Here is a 22331-nt window from a genome sequence, read left to right as displayed (position 1 = left end):
TAACATGCATACCCTTTTTGGATTCACAATTCTTGGATCAAGAACCTGATCCTCTTTTGGATTGAATGCACATTTGAGCTTCATAGGTTCGTTCATTAAAATGAGAACACCGATCTCGCCCTTGGTTGAGGCTAAATAGGTTAGTTCAGTCCTTTGGCCCAACCTCTCTTCTTCTCCAAGCCTAATTGGGTCCTAGGATATGGTTTTATTGGCTTGATTTTCATCCTTTCCTTGATTTGACCGTTTGTGGATTCGACAAAGTCTATTATGCCCTTTAGTCTAATTCTACCTTTACAAACTATAGAATTAGTCATAATTACTTATGAAACATTAGGTTGAATATAAACTATTATTAATATTTATGAACGTGTTTTATCTTATGTAAAAGTACTATTTTACAATATCATATAATTCATAATATAATATATTGCACATATTTTAATTTAACAAAAATAAATTGAGTTTATAACGTGATATTATAAATTTATTTTAAAAAGCTATCTTTTTTCTTTAAAATATAATTTACAATTTAAAGTTTTCAAATTCAAAATTTGGTTGATATAAAAAAATGTTATTATCAAAATTTGCACTATTTGGATCACAAACTTCAAATAGAGGCCTTAAAAACACATTTTTACATATTCACTTAACTCAATGAATCTGAAAATATTAAATAAAATTTAGATTGTCTAGCAAATAGACTTTAGATGATGTTTTAAATTAGAGGTATTGCAAGAATAGAAAAAAAAAAATATTAGTATATTTGCTAATCTAGTAATAGCTTTTTTTAGTTTTACAAGTATAGCCAAAAAAAAAAAAAAAAAATTAAACATGATTTCCTTTATCATTTCAATATTACATTCATTAGTGTCAAATATATTTATTGTATATTTGATATACTTTATATTTCATATATCAGTAAACAAATATATATGACCTACTGATATACTAAATTCTATCGTTGATATACCAAATTGACTAATCAATATGTATGCTCGTACAATTGTTGTTATTAGATTATTTTGTTTCAAAAATCATTTTACTAATACATTCTCATCAACTTATAATGGTGCATTTCATCTTGTTAGTAACCATCCACAAGTATTATAGAGATTTATTGTAATGTATTAACTCCAATTACTAAACATGAAATGGGAAGGCCTCGTAGAAAATGATAGCTTCACAATGATGAATCGACAAAGCTTACACGTGAATAAAATGATAGCTTCACAATGGTGAATAATTTTATTCTCACTAAATTCGTTTTAAATGTAACTTCAACAATAACATTGGTGTATTCATTTTTAGTATAATATTGATATATCAATAGCATATTATTACTTCATTAAAATGCATTTCCAACATATAACATATCTCATTAATGTATTAGTAATAGATCATGACTCATTTAAAATGCAATTTGAAACATTGGTGTATCGACAATTTGTAAATAATCATTCAAAATTCATTTTTAGAGAATTACAAGATCTATTATAAACTATGAGGTTTGTTACAATTACATCCATGAAGTTTTAATTTGATCAATCATCCCCCTAAGCTCTATAGTTCGTTACAATTACACCTTATAAATTTTTAATTTGGTCAATTAACCCCCTGTAATTTGTATATTGTTGCAATTAGTCCCTATAGTTTGTTAAAACTTTATATTTATCCATGCTCATGAGCTAAATAAATACTTTTATTTTTTTTTTTATTGAAATAACGTCAAATATGAAATCTAAAATTCACAAAGAAAATTAACAAAAAGAACTAAACTAGAACATAAGAATAAAATTGAAAATTTTTAATTAAATAATATTAGAAACATATAAAAATTAATATTAAAGTTTTACATTTACCTTGTTCATGAGTTGCAAATATATATATATATATATATATTATTAAAGTGATATTTGATAGAAATTAAAGTTGAAAAAGAAAATTGGCCAAATGAATTGAGGCCACGTTTATGGAAGACGTATCACAATAAATGAAGGGTAATTTGAAAAGTGAGACCCATTTTTTTTTACATTTGTTAGTGTTTACCAGCATTCCGCATTCGTACTGACAGGTGGACCCCAATTGAAAACCCGTAATCAAGTAATGTAATCTGAATGACGAGCGTGAGGTGATCAATTGAATTGTGTCCGAAAATTACGTCATATTGTTACCATTATTGTTATGGTTATAGTTATGGTTACCATTATTGTTACTGTTTCAGAGAAAAAACTATGAATTTTGACACATTTACTGTTACAGTTACCGTTACGGTTTGGCTCTCAGAGGTAAATGTAATCGTCATGGTAATAGTAAATTTGATAAAATTCTTAATTGTAGGCAAATGTGATCAAAAGGGATCTAATTACATTTGTAATTGAGTCTCATTACGATTGATCTGTCAATGAAATTCGATTACGATTACACCAATTTTCATTACAAATTGGTAAATGTGGCCTGAATGTAAAGTAGAATTGAAAATTGAAAATTGAAAATTAAATAATATTTAAAGAGTGTTTAAAATTAAAGATGAAAGTGAGGTCAAGTTTTAATGTAGATTAAAGAATTAAATATTAGCATGCCATAAATTGACGAGGAGCATTATTAATGACAAGCTTTGAGGAGCAACAAATATCAATATAATTTGGATGGCGTGGGTGGAGGCGTATGTTGTGCGTGGGCGGTCGTTGTGGGTTGTTCGGAGTGAGGTTGGGAGGTCTTGGTACTTGAGGGCTATCTTGCGAAGTAGATAGATTCAAACATCTGGTTCGCTTGATGATTGGCGATGGATGGTCTTGTTTTGTTTGGTGGGATCCTTGGCTGCCGGGGGACGCGATGTTAGAATCATATGGGTCTACGGTGGTTTATGATACAAGGAGTAGTTTGGAAGCGCGGTTGTCGGAGTTCATGGATGGTGAGGGAGGTTAGAGGTGGCCTACAGTGTTTTAAAAGTTGTTTGAGATCTAGGGTTTTATCCAGGCAGTAGGGCCTAGGGTGAGGGGAGAAGATTATTGGGTTTGGGTGCCGGATGCTAGTGGTCGGTTTTTTATCGCTAGTGCTTGGGAGAGTATACGTCCTCGTCGTCCTAGGGTGTTATGGGCTGGTATTTTGTGGGCGGGGGGTGGTATTCCGCGTCACTCCTTTTGTGGTGGTTAGCAATGAGGGACAGGTTGGGTACGCGGGATTGGTTAAGGAGTTGGGGTGTGTTGTCAGAGGGGGGGTGTCTTCTGTGTGGGGGAGGTGTAGAGTTGCGGGATCATTTATTTTTTAGTGTGGATTTGGGAGAGAGGTATGGTCTAGTGTGTTGCGTCAGTTGGATTCGACGCATCGGGTGACTGGTTAGGATGTAGAGTTGAGTTAATTGTGTCGAATGGGGTTGGGTAAGGAGGTTCGTAGTAAGTTGTTCCATGTTTTCTGGTGTGCTTCCATATACTACATCTGGCAGGAGCGTAATCGGCGGCTGCATGGAGGTTGACCGAGGTCGGTGTCTGCTTTGGTTCACCTTATGGTCTCTACGGTTCGTGCTCGTGCTACTTCTTGGCAGGTTAACCTTCTTGGCTTATCTAATGTGTGTACGGATGTTTTTTTCTTTTTGAACTTCATGTTGTTCTCTGTTTTGTTGTAACCCCTAGTTTGTGGGGTTTTGGGTTCTTTTCTCTGTCTTTCACCTTGGGTCTTATCCTGTTGGCTTTGTTTTGGTTTTGTTGCCCTGTCTTTGCTTGTGCTTTGTTGCTTTGATGCCTTGATCCCGGACTGTGGGATCCCCTTTGTTGTTGTATAATAATATCACATATTCTAAAATATATATATCAATATCACATAGGGGTGGATTGCAAAAAATACCAAATTACAAGGGGATAATTGATCATAAATTAAAAGTTTAGGGATATATTGTAACAACCATATAGTTTAGGGGATGATCGATCAAATTAAAAGTCCACCATATAATAATTGTAATAAGCCCCATAGTTTAGGGGTAGTCTGTGCAATTTTCCTTTCATTTTTTAAAGTATAACATTATTAGTGTCTTGATAGTATATTAGTACCCCTTCAAATGACATTTGAAGTATCTCACTAGTGTATTAATAATATATCAACACTCATTCAAAATCTATTTAAACATAATGTTGGTGTATCACTAGTACATAAGTACTCGTTAGAACTTTATGATTTCAAGTATGTCATTAGTGTATAAGTAGTATATCAATACTTATTCGGAATATAATTTCAAGTATAACTTTGATGTATCAATTATATACTAACACAGTCAAAATTCATTTCAAGTATGACATTGGTATGTCAATAGTATATTAGTACTTATTCAAAATGCATTTTAAGTATATTATTACTGCATCAGTAGAATATGAATAATCATTGAAAAATGCAATTTCAAGTATAGACTACTATTACTATGTTATACCTAAAATAAAATTTGAATGAGTATTGATATATTATTGGGTATAGCGGTTGATTTAAATATATATATATATATATATAATCAAATACACTAATGTAATATACTTTATATATCATACATATTTGAAGGAAATCAAACAAGAAGATTTCCATGAGTAGCGGAAGGATTGTTCCAAATTCCATTCGAATTGAACACTAACAATTACAGTATAAGAACAGAAACTAAAAAGTCATGTACAACAAGAAATTACAGCATGCTAAGATAGAATTCAAGGGATAGAGTATGTGTACCTTTGAAGAAACATTCTTCAAGAATCCCTTGAACAGTCTCCTATGCGTCCAACACAACAATATACGAACGCAACGAACAGAAACACCACATCCACGAACACAACGAACGATCAACAGATCCTCAAACCCAATCGAGTCCAACTCGATCCACGAAGTAAGTGAGGACACCACCACAATGGTTACCTTGATATTCTCGGTGTGAGAATCCAGAAGTTTTGGGCTCTGTATGATCTTGGCTTGAGGAAGAGACTGGAGAACAACGATCGTGTAGACGATCGAGCAAATGGGAGATAGAAAGTTTCTATCATATAGACGAAGTGTTCGATGGTTTAGTAAATGGCAGCCTCATCGTTTAGCTACGATCAGCTGATGAACTATCGTATAGTAAAAGCTCCGTGATCGTTCTCTGTACAACTATCGCTTAGTGAAACTCTTTCACTTGATAACTTATCACCGTAAGTTATTTTCAAATGAAGTAACTCTTAATTTTAGGAAAACATTTTTCCTTTTATCTCACGGTTACCATAAAACCACCAATAACCTCCCACTTAATCGGTTATTAGAGAAAAAGAAATTAATCATCAAATAATTAATATATTATAAATAAATATGATAACCAATTTACCATATTATATTTATAACCTATAGTTTTAATATTTCAGTTCATGAAACATATAAATCATAGTTCTTTTTCTATTTTATGGTACTTAATGTAAATCATATACGATAGGCTGATATACAAAACATCAAGTATATCACATATATTGTCGATACACCATTGAAAGTAAACGTACACCCTTAATTCCTTTTCCTTACATCTAACCTAAAAATGCACTAAAGAAAAACTTGAGCCAAGGAAGTATGATAGGCACATGCTTGGACCTTGGAAGATAAAAATTTGGCTAAGTGTTAAACTATGCTGTGAAGGAAGCAGTGGTACTTAGGAAAACTTCTAAGTACTGAAACTGTGCGTTTAACATTAAGAAATAAAGGTTTAACGCACTATCCATGAAGGATTGGAAATATGATAAGGAATAAGGACTTAACTTCTATTAAAAGCATGATTGGAGTATGATTGGAAGTCTTGGATGCATACTAGGGTCAAGAAAGTACCAATATGGACGCATTCTTTGTGTAAAGGGAGTTATCTTGGTCGCATCTAAAGTTAAGCATACTTAGATGGACACGTGAGGAGAAACCAGGGTTGAAATCCAGAGTTAAAGAAAGAATACATCATGGGCGCATGATTGAACTCTTGGATGCATCATTTGGATGCATACTTAAGTCAAGAAGGAAGAAGAGTGTAAGAAGAAGCATTCTTGTGACCTATGCTTTGAACTTAAGAAGTAGAGGTTGGCATATGAAGGGGGAACCATGCGGCCAATAAAAGGTAGGAGGCGCCAAAAGAAGGAACCATGCGACCAAAAGAGGAGAAGTATGTGTTGAGTTGGGAATTACTTGGGAAGCAAGGCCAAGTTAACAGCTAGAAGAAGCATGTGGCAAATTTGGAAGAAGTCTTGATCAAGGTCTAAGTAGGAGGTGGCCACATATGGAGTGAGGAGAAGTCATGCAAGAAGCTAATGAAGACACCTTAAAGGGGGTGTATACATGCTGAAGACACCTAGGCATGCATGTATGGAGAGCTGCCACAATAAGAGGGACTTGGAACTAGTAAAAATAGGAGGAAAATAGGCTTAGCTCTTCCAATTCATTCGTGCAAACTTTGATTTTCTTGAGCCAAATTAGAGAGAATTGAGTTGTAGAAAAGGGTTCTAGGTTGCCATAGAGTTTGGAGAACAAGAAGGTTGGGAAAATTGTTGCATAGGCCGACACCAGGCACCCAAACCAGCCACTCTGCCCAGCTGTCGTATGCCCTCAGCATGCTCATACGCGCATGCTGTCATAGATTTTTGCACGCCTCACGTGCATCATTTCCGTTAGGATGCGCATGACACTAGCATTGGCACCTCACCCCTACTGCGTGGACAACCCCTGACACGCTCGCCGCACGCCCCACGCCTTACACTGAGCCTATACTCGCATGCCAACTGCTAATCTATGTAGCCAGAAAGCCTAGCTTAGCAACCGCTCGTGTCGATGCGCATCAGTAGCCCCATCCACGCCCACTTGCGTGTATGTTAACCCAGCAAGCATGCCCTACGCACCCAACATGTCTTCTACGGCCTTTTGAGTGCCAAACTACCTAATTTTGCCCTATTTTAGTATTGTTAAGAGAAGTTTATGGCCAATGAGGTATTTTAAGAATATTTTAGCCCTAAATTAAATAAATTTGGATTTTTTAGTTAATTTTAAAATAAATTAGGGAAGGTTAAGAATTAGAGAAGCCAAGAGACAAGGAAAGAATTAGGAAACACTTTAAAAATGAGTAATCCTTGCCGGTAACTGTGAGTAGTTTATTTTTAAATGTTTTATATATATATATGTTGGTATATGTATGTATGATTTGAAAAGCTTGATATGATATGTTTTATATGTTTTATTCTGGTTGAAAACTCTGGATTTAGATAAATGTATTTTATCTATGGTTTATACAAAAGTCTGTTTTCTACCAGAATATATCTACGATTTCAACTTGTTTTATATGATAAAGTAAATGTTTAAACCTATGGGTTGAGTTAGGAAAATCATACTCGAAGGTAGTTTGAGGGATTGAATTTCAAACCACTAAAGGATTATGAACCTTAAGAAACTGCACAGGATAGTCAGAAAGATCTGTGGATCTAGATTTTGGGCCTGTGGGCAATGTACCCATTGGATAGTCAGAAGATCTCACGATCGGCTATCTGAGTCATTGGAAGGGATTATCATATAGGATGGATAGAAGGGACTACATGCCCAGTTTTGAGCCTATGACGAGATTTTAAGTTGACATGTGCACATGGTTAGGTAAAATTGAATTCAAGGAAGATTGGTTGTATTTTATGAGGAATCATTGCCAGTAACTATAGCGTGAAGCGGAAGAGTTCCGGAGTGCCACTGGAAATCAAGGTCTGCCACACCACAGGGTCAATTCTTTGTCTTAGTTATTTAGGAGTCTTGCAAGTCTGGTTGTAGGTATTAAAGTTGGTGGTCTGTAGAACTTGATGTAAAAACATTAAATTTGCTTGTAATAAAGTAAATTATTTGTACCTTAAAATATATAGATTTGTAAAGGTAGGCAAACAGAGTAAAGTGGACAGTAGATATCACAAAAGGGTAGTATCTACTGTCTTCACGCCTCTTTATGGGTGAAAGAGGTAAACTCGAGAGGGAGTATGACACTAAAATTAGTAAATTTAAAAAAATGTATATTCAAATTATAAAAAAAAATCTACATTTGCAAATCTAGCAAACTATTCATAAATTTGTAAACATTCTTAGGACAAAATACACTTTTGGTCCCTGAGGATTTAAGTTAAACCGATTTGATCCTTGAAGTTTCAAAAGTGATACTTTAGTTCCTGAGATTTAGAAAATCATTCTAAATAGTCCCCCGGTTAAATTGACTAGTAGTCAACTAACAGAAAAGTGACCTAGCATTAATGAGTTGACAAAATTAAGTGATTTAAAAATATTTATTAATCTTTACATTATATTTTATATTGGGTAACATTTTTTTCGCTCTCTCTCTCACCCCTTTCCCCCACAAATTAGAGCTAATAACAAAAATACTCGTATTTTTGCTATTCTTCTTCCCCTGCCTTTACATATCAAACTGTCGGTATTATGTATGAAATTTGTCCATTATTGGACACCGTTGAAATTGTTGCTTTGATAAAAATATTTCAGTGGGCGGACTTTGATTTTTTTTTATGGAGCTTTTGTGTGTTTTTTATTTTCATTTTCATTTTAGGTGACTGTAAGGTTTCATTTCCTATTAGAATTTTGTGTGCTCTATTTTAAGTGTTCAAGGTCTAAATAGGGACCAATAGCTTAATAAAAGTAGTTTAGTTGGCACTCTAAATTGTAACCTAGTTTTCCAGCTTGTAACATTTGTTCACTAATTTATTTTATTTCCTTCCTCCATGATTATAATTTGTTGATGGAGCTTTGTATTTGGAATTCTGGGTATTTTTGTCATTAGCTCTAATTTGTGAGGGGAATGTGGCTCAAAGGGAGGGGTCAAGAGAAAAGGAAAAAAAAAAAATGTTATCGATATAAGTACGGAATAATACTTTTTTGGTCCCTACGTTTTGGCTTAAGTTTTTATTTGATTCTTAGGTTTTAAAATGTTATACATTTAGTTCTTAATAAGGGTGTTCGTGGGTTGATTTGGGTTAAAGTTGAACAACTTTTTAGACCCAACTCAATTGTTGCGATTATTAATTTATCCAAATCCAAATTACTCTTATTAAAAAAATGAATCCAACCCAATCCAACTATGAAACACTTGGGTTGGGTTGGGTGAATCGGGTTATTTATTTAAATTTTCATTCTAAAAAGAAATAGGATGTTAATAAATAAAAATTTGATTGAAATATTTTCATATATTGAATTAAGATTAACAATTTAATTTCAATTTATATAATGAATTTTTTCTTTCTAAAGTATTAAAAAAAAAATTTTTTTTTTAATAGAAATTGTTGGAGAATTAATTATCCTAAAAGACAATCAAACTTAAATAAATATATATTTATAATTGTATCATAAGTAAAAAAAATATATACATTTTAAAGTTAATAATAAGTTCGGATTGGTTTGAATTGGTTTGGATTATTTTAAGTGAACCCAATAACTAACCCAACCCACAAAATTTTCATATATTTCAACCCAACCCAATCCAAATGACTTGATAACTCAACCCAAACTAGAATTGGTTGTTGGATCGATAGAGTAACCCTAGAGGGGTGAATAGGGTTTAATTAAAAAAAAATTTAAATTAACCCAATTAAACTAATTAATACATTTTTATAAATAATAAGAAAAAATCAATTTATGCAACAAATAAGATACAAAAAGTGTGATAATTTAATTCTATCAAATTTTAGCAAATAAATAAGAATAAACTAAAACATACAATAAATTGCTTAAATTAATTGCAAAAATAAAAAGGAAAGAGTTAGAGAAGAAGACACGGTTCGGTCAAACTTGACCTACTCCACTCCCTAAGCGTCTCTTGGAATTTGAATAAAATCTTTCCGACTCCTGACTCCTTCCACGGATTAGAGCCTAACCGTTACACCACCGCTCCTTTTACGAGTTCAAAAGCAAACCCGATCCTTTCCACGGTTTAGGATCAAACCGTTACAAATGTTGGAATCTCACTAGAGTGGATTTACAAGTTTAAGCACTCAATCAATTTATCAAAAATTGGGGATTATGAAATGTAAAATTTGTTAGTTCAAAATTTAGAAAGAGAGATGATTTATATAGAGATGGAAAGGGAAACAATCGAATTTAAATTGGACCATTAGATTTGTGTTAAAAAAATGAAGGACGAAAATTAAAAGAAATTAAGAAAAATAAGAAGATAAAATATAATATAATATAATATATATATATATATATATATATATATATATATATATCTTAAATTCGAAAATTTTCAAACAATAAAAAACATATATAAAAAAATATAATAATAATAATAATAATAAAAAGTTAACGGTAAAAAAATTTGAAATATATATATATATAAACTTCCAATAACAAGAGCATTTAATGTTTTCTGAATTTTTTTTTAATTTCAAAGAAATCGGTTGACAAATTTTTTTTAATAAAATAATAGATATATAATATTTTAAATAACCAAAAGCCCATGTGTCACCGGATTGGTCATTGATGTTGACTCAGTCGCAATGTCATCGCCACCATTATTTTTCGACAAAACTTGTTTTGGTTATAACTTCTTCGTTTTAGCTCCGATTTGAGTGATTTAAGAGATGTTAGAATCGTTGTTCCAAGCTCTACGCTATGAACATAATAAAACACTAAAATTTTCAATAATTAAAAATTAAGTTTGTTAACATCAAAACATTGATTAATTAATTAATTAAAATTAATTAATTTGAGATTAAGGGCCAAAAAACCAAAAATCTCCCTTTTTTTATGATGACAAACCATTTAAGAAAAATAACTTGAAATACAGGTAAATCATATGTAGCACATAATAAAATTCAACATATCACCATTGAAATTCACTCAAAAAATAAATTCTCCCCTTAATTAATACAATCAAAATCATAATAAATTTATAACATATTTTTCTCAAACTTCTCCCCCTTTGGAATCATCAAAAAGAATAATTAAAAAAAATTTAGAACTACATAAATATTTCCCTTAAAAACACGAACATAAATTTAGCACAACTCCCCCTAAGAATATTAACACATGTTTTCCATATCTCTCCCTATCAAAATGTCTTCTGAAAGATTTAACAAGTAAAATTATAAAATCAAGAGGCATCACAACGAATAATACCGAGCTCAAGCCTATTTTTGCAAAAGTTTGCTTCATTTAAAGGCTTGGTAAAAATATCCGCTAATTGATTATTAGAGCCTACAAATTCAAGAGTAATATTATCATTTTGCATATGCTCTCTAATAAAGTGATGTCTAATATCAATATGCTTAGTCCTAAAATGATGTATAGGATTTTTAGTAAAATTAATAGCACTAGTATTATCACAAAATATAGGCTATCAAACTTTAATCCAAAATCACAAAGAGTTTGTTTCATCCAAAGAATTTGAACACAACAACTAGTAACTGCAATATATTCCACTTCGGTAGTGGATAAGGCAACCGAATTTTACTTTTTACTAAACCAAGAAACTAAGGAACTACCAAGAAATTGATAAGTCCCACTAGTACTCTTACGGTCAAGTAAACTACCCGCAAAATCCGCATCGGAATATCCTATCAAATTAAATTCAACATTTCTAGGATACCATAAGCCTAAATCAATAGTACCAAGCAAATATTTAAAAATTCTTTTAACGGCATGTAGATGTGATTCCTTAGGACAAGATTGAAATCTAGCACAAAGACATACACTAAACATAATATCGGGTCTACTAGCGGTTAAATAAAGTAAAGATCCAATCATACCTCTATAGGTTTTTATATCCACACACTTACCTTTTTCATCCTTGTCAAGCTTAGTGGATGTGCTCATAGGAGTTTTTGCAATTTTACCTCCATTGAATTTGAACCTTTTGAGCAAATCCCTTGTGTATTTTTCTTGACTTATAAAAATACCATCCTTGAGTTGTTTGATTTGGAGTCCAAGGAAGAAGCTAAGTTCTCCCATCATACTCATCTCAAATTCACTATGCATACACTTAGAAAATTCTTCACACAAAGATGGATTAGTAGAACAAAAAATAATATCATCCACATATATTTGTACTAAAAGCATATCATTTTCTTTAGTCTTAATAAAAAGAGTAGTATCAATTTTACCCATTTTAAATCCATTCTCAAGCAAGAAATTACTAAGTCTATCATACCAAGCTCTTGGAGCTTGTTTTAAGCCATAAAGAGCCTTTTTCAACTTATAGACATGATTAAGAAAATCAAAACTTTCAAACCCCGGAGGTTGTTCTACATAAACTTCCTCCATGATATAACCATTTAAAAATGCACTTTTCACATCCATTTGATACAAAATGAAATTCTTATAAGAAGCAAAAGCAAGAACATTCTAATAGCTTCTAATCTAGCAACAGGTGCAAAAGTTTCTTCATAATTTATTTCTTCCTCTTGACAATAACTTTGAGTTACAAGTCTAGCTTTATTTCTAATGGTATTTCCATTTTCATCCATTTTATTTATAAAGACCCATTTAATTCCAATTATAGAAGCATGAGAGGGCCTAGGGACTAACTCCCAAACTTTATTCCTTTCAAATTGATTTAATTCTTCTTGCATAGCTAAAATCCAAAATTCATCATTTTCGGCATCTTTAAAACTTTTTGGTTCAATTTGAGAAACAAAAGCAAGATTATTAAACATATTAAGAGAGGAAGGAGATTTCACACCTTGTTCGGGATCACCAAGAATTAATTCTTTGGGATGGGAAGAAGCATATCTCCACTCTTTAGGCATGGAAGAAGAACCAATTTCGTTCTTTTCGATTAAGCTCACCTCTTGCTTACTTGAAACAATTTCCTTGCCTTTGTCACTAACAAGTAAATCTCCAAAATTTCCTTCTAAAACATCACTATAAATAGGCTCATTAGAAATAACATTGTAAGATTCATCAAATACTACATGCATAGATTCCTCAACTACTAAAGTTCTTTTATTGAAAACTCTATAAGCTTTACTAGTAGAGGAATAGCCAAGGAAAATACCAACATCCATCCTAGAATCAAATTTTCCAAGTTTTTCTTTGTTATTCAAAATAAAACATTTGAAACCAAAAACTTTGAAATACCCAATATTTGGAATTTTGTTATGTCAAAGTTCATAAGGAGTTTTATCCAAATAAGGTCTAATTAAAATTCTATTTAAAACATAACAAGTGGTGTTAACGGCTTCCGCCCAAAAGTATGTAGGTAAACATACTCATGCAATATTGATCTAGCAAATTCTTGCAAAGTACGATTTTTCCTTTCAACTACACGTTTTGTTGAGGAGTTCTTGGAGCAGAGAAATTATGAGAAAAACCATTTTCTTCACAAAAAGTTTCAAAAGCATTGCTATCAAATTCTCCTCCATGATCACTCCTAAATTTAGAAATCAAAAAACCTTTTTCATTTTGAACTCTTTTTGCAAAACTAGAAAAGCTTTTCAAAGCATCATTCTTATGTTTTAGCATCAAAACTCAAGTAAATCTTGAAAAATCATCAACTATCACAAAGGCATAATATTTCCCTCTAAAACCAGCAATTCTAGAAGGTCCAAATAAGTCCATGTGTAATAGTTGAAGGGGTCTAGTTGTAGAGATCACATTTTTAGATTTGAAAGAGGGCTTAGTTTGCTTACCCATTTGACAAGCATCACAAACTTTGTCTTTTTCAAATTTAAATTTGGGAAGACCTCTAACCAAAGAATTCTTGGAAATATTTGAAATTAAGTGCATGCTAGCATGTCCTAGTCTTCTATGCCATAACCAAGAATCATTATGCAAAGCCGATAAACATTTATCATTAATAGGACAATCATTCAAATAAATAGTATAAACATTTTCATCTCTATTTCCAACAAATATAACTTTTTTGTCACTAGCATTTTCAATGATGCAATTCTTTTTATCAAACACAACTCTAAAACTTTTATCACACAATTGACTAATACTAAGTAAATCATGTTTCAAACCATCAACCAAAAGTACATTTTCAATTAAAATAGAAGATTCATTACCTATACTACCTTTACCAATTATTTTACCTTTCTTGTTGTCACCAAAAGTTACGAGACCTCCATCCTTTTTGGAGAGAGAGACAAACTTGGATGGGTCTCCCGTCATGTGTCTCGAGCAACCACTATCTAAGTACCACTTGTTTTTCTTAGAGGTTTTCAAACAAACCTACAAACACAAATGTTCAAGTTTGATTCTTTGGTACCCACACTTATTTGGATCCTAGATGGTTAACATTGACAAACTTGGGAATCCATTTCATTTTTGCATAGACATTTAAGGTATTGGATTTAGACAAGTAGCAAGAATAAGTTGTATGTCCAAACTTACCACATGAGAAACAAACAGCATTATGCAAAGATTTATCTCTTACAACAAATTTATGCACTCTACTTTTCTTGGAGAAATTATTCCTTGGAGCATTGTGAAACTTTACCCTTTGAGAAAAATTTCTTCTTAGAGAAGTAGTATGAGCATATTTCAATTTAAAACACTTAGGTCTAATATGGCCTTCAACACCACAATAATGACATATAGGCTCAAAGTTAGATTTAACATTCTTAGACACAACCTTAGGCATATTGAGCTTAGCATATTATGAGATGCTTTAACAAAAATAGTTTTAGAACTTGAAGGAGTAGACCATTCATCAATATAGCCTAAACCTCTTTTATCACCAAAAGGCTTGCCTACTTCAATTATCTTGTCTAATCTTTGAGCATTTATTGTCAACTTTTTAATAGATTCTTTAGCCTTATCAAGTTCTTGCAAAGCACTAAATTCCTTTTCTTTGAGTCATTTAATCAAATTATATTTTTCACAACTATCATGCTCGAGAAATTTAACTTTGTCAAGCAAGGCATTTTTCTCATCACAATCAAAAGCATGCTTGGCACAAGAGATATTCATTTCATTAATATGCATAGCATCATGCTCATTCTCTTTTAAGCAAGGAATTTCTTCAAGTAAGGACTTATTTTTACTAGATAAAACATTGTATTTCTTTTTAAGCACAACATACTTAGAACTAAGTTTTTCTAAATCATTTTGCATATTTTCAAAAGCGTCAAACAATTCATTATAAGAAAGAGGTTCTAGAGTTACCTCATCATTTTGTTCATCCTCTTTGTCACTATGAGTTATGAAGCAAAAATTGGCCACTTCTTCATTATCACTCCTACTTTCGCTTTCACCGCTATCATCCCAAGTAGCTTTCATTGCTTTCTTTTTAGATTTCTTGGATGATTTGAGAAGAGGACAATCGGTTCTAATATGACCCGGCTTCTTGCATTCATAGCATATTACCTCATCCTTTTTGCTCTTTTCACCTTTTGACTCTTTTTGGTTGGAGAGATGCTTCTTGAATTGCTTCTTTCTCTTGATGAAGTTCTTATACTTACGTGAAAGATAGGCAACATCATCTTCATCAAGGTCATCTTTATCTTGGGAGTTAACTTCTAAAGAGATGGTCTTTAAAGCTATACTTTTTTCTTTCTTTTTCTTTTCATCCTCCATGTTTTTCTTGATCTTTATCTCATGCGTCAACAACGAGCCCATGAGTTCATCAATGGAGAGAGATTTGAGATCCTTTGCCTCTTGAATGGCGGTGACTTTAGGCTCCCATTGTTTAGGCAAAGACCACAATAACTTCTTTATCTTCTCAAGATTTGAGTACTTTTTCCCAAGTCCTTCTAAAGCATTGACAATGTTAGTAAATCTAATAAACATATTGGAAATAACTTCATTTTCATCAATTTTAAATATTTTATATTGATGAACTAACATGTCAATCTTTGTTTCTTTTACTTGACTAATTCCTTCATGAGTAATTTCTAATTTATCACATATCTCTTTAGCAATTTTGCAAATAGACACCCTATTATACTCAACTTCATTCAAAGCACAAAATAAACAATTAATAGCCTTGGCATTTAAAGAGCATGTTTTCTTTTAATTTATTGACCATTCTTCCTTAGGTTTTATAGTGTTAACACCATCAACATCTTTTGTTGGAATTTTAAAACCTTCCTCAACAATATCCCATAAATCATAATCAATAGAAAGCAAGAAAAATCTCATTCTATTTTTCCAATAACTATAATTAATACCATTAAAGAAAGGAGACTTTGTAATAGATTGACTATTGATAAAAGGGATAAAACCTAAAGTTATCGTAGCTAAAAAACAATTAAGTTTATCAAGAAATAAATATTTCAAGAAGAGCAACTCGCTCTGATACCAATTGTTGGATCGATATAGCAATCCTAGAGGGGTGAATAGGGTTTAATTATTTTTTTAAAAAAATTAACCCAATTAAACTAATTAATACATTTTTTATAAATAATAAGAAAATTTCAATTTATGCAACAAATAAGATGACAAAAAGTGTGATAATTTAATTCTATCAAATTTTAGCAAATAAATAAGAACAAACTAAAACATACAATAAATTGCTTAAATTAATTGCAAAAATAAAAATGAAGGAGTTAGAGAAGAAGACACCGTAATTTTTATAGTGGTTCGGTCAAACTCGACCTACTCCACTCCCCAAGCGCCTCATGGGAATTTGAATAAAATATTTCCGACTTCTTCCATGGATTAGAGCCCAACCGTTACACCACTGTTCCTTTTACGGGTTCAAGAGCAAACCCGATCCTTTCCACGGTTTAGGATCAAACCGTTACAAATGTTGAAATTTTTTAATAACACAATACAACTCTCACTGGGTGGATTTATAAGTTTAAGCACTCAACAAATTTATTCTCACAATACAATAACACTCTCTTAAGAATAAAATGAAAAGAAAAAAAAGTGGGAGCTTAGAGAGAGCAACAATGGAAACTTTTGAGTTTTAGAAGATTATGAAATGTAAAAATTTGTTAGTTCAAAATTTGGAGAGGAAGATGGTTTATATAGAAATGGAAAGGGAAAAAATTGAATTTAAATTGGACCATTAGATTTGTGTTAAAAAAATGAAGGGTGGAGATTAAAAGAAATTAAAAGAAAAATAAGAAGATAATATATATATATATATATATATATATATATATATATAATATTTTAAATAACCAAAAGCCCCACATGTCACTCTCCCAAAGCTCCACGTGTCATCGCCAGATTGGTCATTGATGCTGACTCAGTTGCCACATCATCGCCATTGGTATTTTTCGATAAAACTTGTTTCAGTCATAACTTCTTCGTTCCGATTTGAGTGATTTAAGAGGTGTTGGAATCATTGTTCCGATCTCTACGCTATGGACATATTGAAACACTAAAATTTTCAGTAATTAAAAATTGAGTTTGTTATCATCAAAACATTGATTAATTAATTAATTAAAATTAATTAATTTGAGATTAAGGGCCAAAAAGCCAACATGGTTTGGGCTGATTGATTTTTTCGGGTCATCAGATTTTTTGAACCTTCCTAGTTTTTAAGTTTTAAGTTTTTTTTTCAACTTAGTCCATAAGTTTCAAAATGTTACAATTTTACTCTTAGATTTGAATTTTGTTTCAATTTGGTCCATGGATTTCAAGCTTTTATATTTTTAACCTCAAATTTTCATTAAATACTTACTTTCAATTATTGACACCGATTTCTATTAATTAATTAAAAATAATTAGAATTGAAATTCTAACTTTAATTTTAAAAGTGATAAAAATAGTTAAATTTAATTAATTATAATTCTTTTAACGATTTTTTAATTTATTAACATAAATTAACTCCAAACGACGAAAAGTGGGTATTTAGTGAAAATAAATTTGAGGTTAAAAGTGTAAACCTCGAGATATGGGAACCAAATTGAAACAAAATTCAAATGTCAATGGTACAATTGTAGCATTTTGAAACCTAAGGACTAAATTAAAACCAAACTCAAAACTTAAGGACTAAATGTGAAACACTCTGAAACCTAGAGACTAAATAGAAATTAGATCCAAAACCTAAGACCAAAAAGATATTTTTCCCATATAAAAATTAACAAATATTTTAAAGTCACTTAATTTTGCCAACTCGTCAATGTCACATCACTTTTTCGTTAATGAATTAATGGTTAATTTAACAGAGAGACTATTTAGAATAATTTTCCAAACTTCAGGGACTAAGTTGTCACTTTTGAAACCTCAAGGATGATAGACATCAACTTCAAACCTTAGGACTAAAAATGTATTTTGTCTTTTTTTTTTTTTTTTTTTTTACTACTCATCACACATTCCCTTCGAATTATTGATCACTATACCTCTAATAAAGATAGTGTGGACTTTAAAATAAATAAGAAAAAGAAGGGGAAATGAATAAACAATACGATGGAAAAGCAAATTAGCTGGCTTTCCAAAAATCATTGAAAAATTATATGCTTAGGGACTTTGTAATAAAAAAAGAGAAAAGAAGAACCGACTTGTATCACTTTTTCATTAAAGAGATTAATTTGTACGAACGGCATCTCAATGTGAATTAATTTGTACGAACGGAATTTTAATATGATTTTTTTCTAAAGGCAAACAAATCAACAAAATAGGTTTTCTATTCATTTTTAATCTTTAAAGTTTAATTTCAATTTTATCTCTTAAGTTTCAAGAGTTCTTTTTTTTTTTTTTTAATTTTTAATTTTTTATGAGGGACTATTACAAAGTTCTTTTTGATTGATGACCCGTCCCTCATGAATTCTAACCTTCTACTTATGCCACATCACACTACCACTATTTTATAATGAATCGATGACTATATCTATGTAGCACTAATGCGGTGATCATCTCTATCCAATCTCCACTTTTGTGTTGTGTTTTCCTTATTTTTCTCAAAGTTTGTTGTGTTTTTTTGGTAAAAAAATAAGTTCATGTTATAGTCAGTTTTTTGTTTATTGGCGTTAGAATGTTTATAGTCAATTTTTTGTGCTTTCCTTAATTTTCTCACAATTTAGTGTGTTTGGATAAAAAAAAAAATTAGAAATCCCGATAGGGATAGAATTCATACATTTATAGGGGTGAGTCATCGGTCATAAACACATTTGGAAAAGGATCATCCGTACAAAACCCTCAGATTTCAATGGTCTTTTATGATTTTAAATTTTGTGGGTTAATAATATTATCTAATTATATTAATGGCTAAGGTTTTGAGTGAGGTTAAATAAATTTAGTCCAACCATAATCGACATGTACTCCTACATTAAATAAGAGATAGGAGAAAAGTTAGTTTCAAGGAATCGAGAAAATTTTCCTATTAGACATAAGATTAAAAAAAAAACTTAAAAACATACTATCTACATAAACTTGAAAAATATCAATTATATCCCTATACCTTGGGTTATATTAATTAAAACTCTAAATTAATAATTGCATCAATTTAAACTCCTTTTGTAAGTGTATTAATTTACACTCTCCACTACATTTCATTTGAAAAATATCGTGTAACACTTATAATTGTATTAATTATAATCTTAAATTTTCATAACTAAATTGATTTAGGCTCTTTGTTAGAATTTTCTTTCAGAATTTCTCATGAATCAACTCTAATCATCTATTTTGTAGTATTAACACTTGAAGAAGTCTACCTATTTATGATAATTGATGCATCGACATTTTTCAAATGTAATCGTAACGAAAGGTCTAGATTGATTTGGACATAAAAATTTAGAAGCTTAATTGATGCAAATTATATAAAAAAAAATGCATGAACGAAATCTGGAGGAAGATGTAAATTAACATACTTACAAAATGTTCAAGGTTTATAATTGATAAAAATAATAATTCAAGGTTTTAATGAAACAATCAAAGTTTAAGGGCATAAATTAATATTTCCTCAACATTTTTTTATTACAATTAAGTCGAGTATGAGAATTCTATACATATCAATTACTATTAGACTAAAATCGCTTTAGATGAATTTGACACAAACTTAAAATTACATACATTAAAATTGTATTTAACTCATTAACATATCTTAGGCAGTCAGTATACCCCCAACACAAAAACATATTTCTTAGAATGGAATATTCCTGCCATCACTTAACTTCTGTACATAACTAAAATACTTCTAAATTTAATACCTTGTTTCAAAAAATTTTGAAACTTTCAAAATTTTCATTAATATCATTAAAGAGTATTAATGAAAATTTTGAAAATTTAGAGGCATTTTTTAAAACAAAAGACAAAGTTTTAGGAATATTCTTTTTTTTTTTTTGTTACTTTACCTTATATATATTTCTTTTTGAATAAAATTCTCTTAGAATGATTGAGTGGGGTCCAATGCATCTATAATTTTTTTTAAAAGATTTAGAGTGTGTTTGGAATACATTTTCAAGTGTTTAATTTAAAAAAATAAATCATCTTAAAAGAAATTTGAGTGTTTGACTATTACTTAAAATAGTTTTTTAAGTATATTTTAATAAGTTTTTATCAAATGTGTTTAAATAAAAATAAATATTTTGAAATTTTTTTTTTTTCAAGTCATTTCAGACAACTGTTTAGGAGTGTACCAAGATTACAATGGAAATCTTATGATCACAACTATCATTACTTGTTTACATGAATATCAAAATTTGGAGTTAACGTGACTTTTACTCTTATAATTGTTAAATGTATAATAAAAAACTAGATTTTTAAGGTTTCGTTTAGTAACTATTTAGCCCCGTTTAGTAATCATTTTGTTTTTTAAAATTAAACCTATGAATATTATTTTTACCTCTAAATTTCTTCATTTATTATCTACTTTTCATCAATGGTTTAAAAAACCAAATTAAATTTTAAGAACTAGAAAAAAGTAGATTTCAAAAAGTTATTTTTGTTTTTGGAATTTGGTTAAGAATTCAACTATTGTATTTAAGAAAAATGTAAATCATTGTAAGAAATATGAATAAAAAAGACTTAATTTTAAAAAACAAAACAAAAAAATAAAATGGTTACAGAACGGGGCCTTAGTTTTTTGTTTTTGTTTTAGAAAATTAAGCTTATAAATTCTACTTCTACATCCAAATTTCTTCTTTTGTTATCTACTTTTTATCAATGATTTTAAAACAAACTAAGCCAAAATTTGAAAGCTAAAAAAATTAAGCCCTATTTTATAACCATTTCGTTTTTTATTTTTAGTTTTTAAAAGTTAAGCCTTTTTCTCCCAATTTCTTACAATAATGTGCATCTTTCTTAAGTAGTGGTTGAATTCTTAGCCAAATTCTAAAAATAATAACAAGTTTTTGAAGGCTACTTTTTTTTTTTTTTTTTTTTTTTTTTTAGTTTAAAAATTTTGGTTTAGTTTTTTAAACCATTGGTAAAAAGTAGATTAAAAAGCAAGAAACTTGGAGGTGGAAGTAGTGTCTATATGTTTAGTTTTCAAAAATAAAAACAAAAATTCAAATGGTTACCAAACGGTACCTTAACTTTTAAGATTTTGTTTTTGTTTTTAGAATTTGGTTAAGAATTCAACCATTGTACTTAAGAAAGATGCAAATTATTATAAGAAATTAGAAGAAATATGCTGAAACAAAAAACAAAATAGTTACCAAACTGGGGCTTAAGAAATTATTAATGTAATGGTTGATGATAGTTATAGATGCAATGTAATTAAAAAAAAGTTGGATTTGTTTTTTGGATTTTCGATTTATATAATATAAATTAATAAAAAAAAATAAAGTAAGACGATTTTAAAGAAATTTTAGGAAAAATATTGTAGGTTCAGATGCAATGGTAGGTCAAGTAGAAGTTTGGTAAGAAACTCTGGGGGAATTTTTTTCTTTTTTTTTTTTTTTTATGAAATTGTCTAGGGATGAAAATAAATCTTTAAAATTTGGTTGAAGATAATATTTTAATTCATAGTTTTTTACCTTGACAAAACTATTAGGAGTAATTTGTTTCTTTGAACGTAGATAACTAGAATCTTTGAATGCTCTAAATTATAAATATCCAGAATTATAAATGTCTGACATTCTTAGAGAACCATATTTATTTTGTACGAATATTTTTAAAGATATTTGAGAATTAGATAATGTTCCAAAAGTACTCTTACGGCTATTCATGAATTTATAATAAATTTAATATAATTTAAACTTATATAACATATTTGTTTCATTAATTTGAATTTTTAAAAATTAATATAATTTTACTATTTTATTTGTTATTTTTTCCAACAAAATAATATATATTAATTTTAAGATATTCTATAAAATAAATATAATTTAAATTTGATTTTGAATGTCTTTCTAAAAAAATATAAATAGTACAAAATAATCAAAAACAACCAAAACAATTGACCGTATTTATTTTAATTATAAAATAAAAATAAATAAATATATGAAAAAATTAACAAAATAAAAAGTGAATGCATTCTGAGAATA

Source organism: Benincasa hispida, chromosome 8 (assembly GCF_027475165.1).
Source record: "Benincasa hispida cultivar pf3 chromosome 8, pf3_genome.v1.1, whole genome shotgun sequence".
In the NCBI taxonomy this organism is placed as follows: domain Eukaryota; kingdom Viridiplantae; phylum Streptophyta; class Magnoliopsida; order Cucurbitales; family Cucurbitaceae; genus Benincasa; species Benincasa hispida.
The sequence above is the reverse complement of the archived record's forward strand: the minus strand, read 5'-3'. Positions refer to the sequence as shown.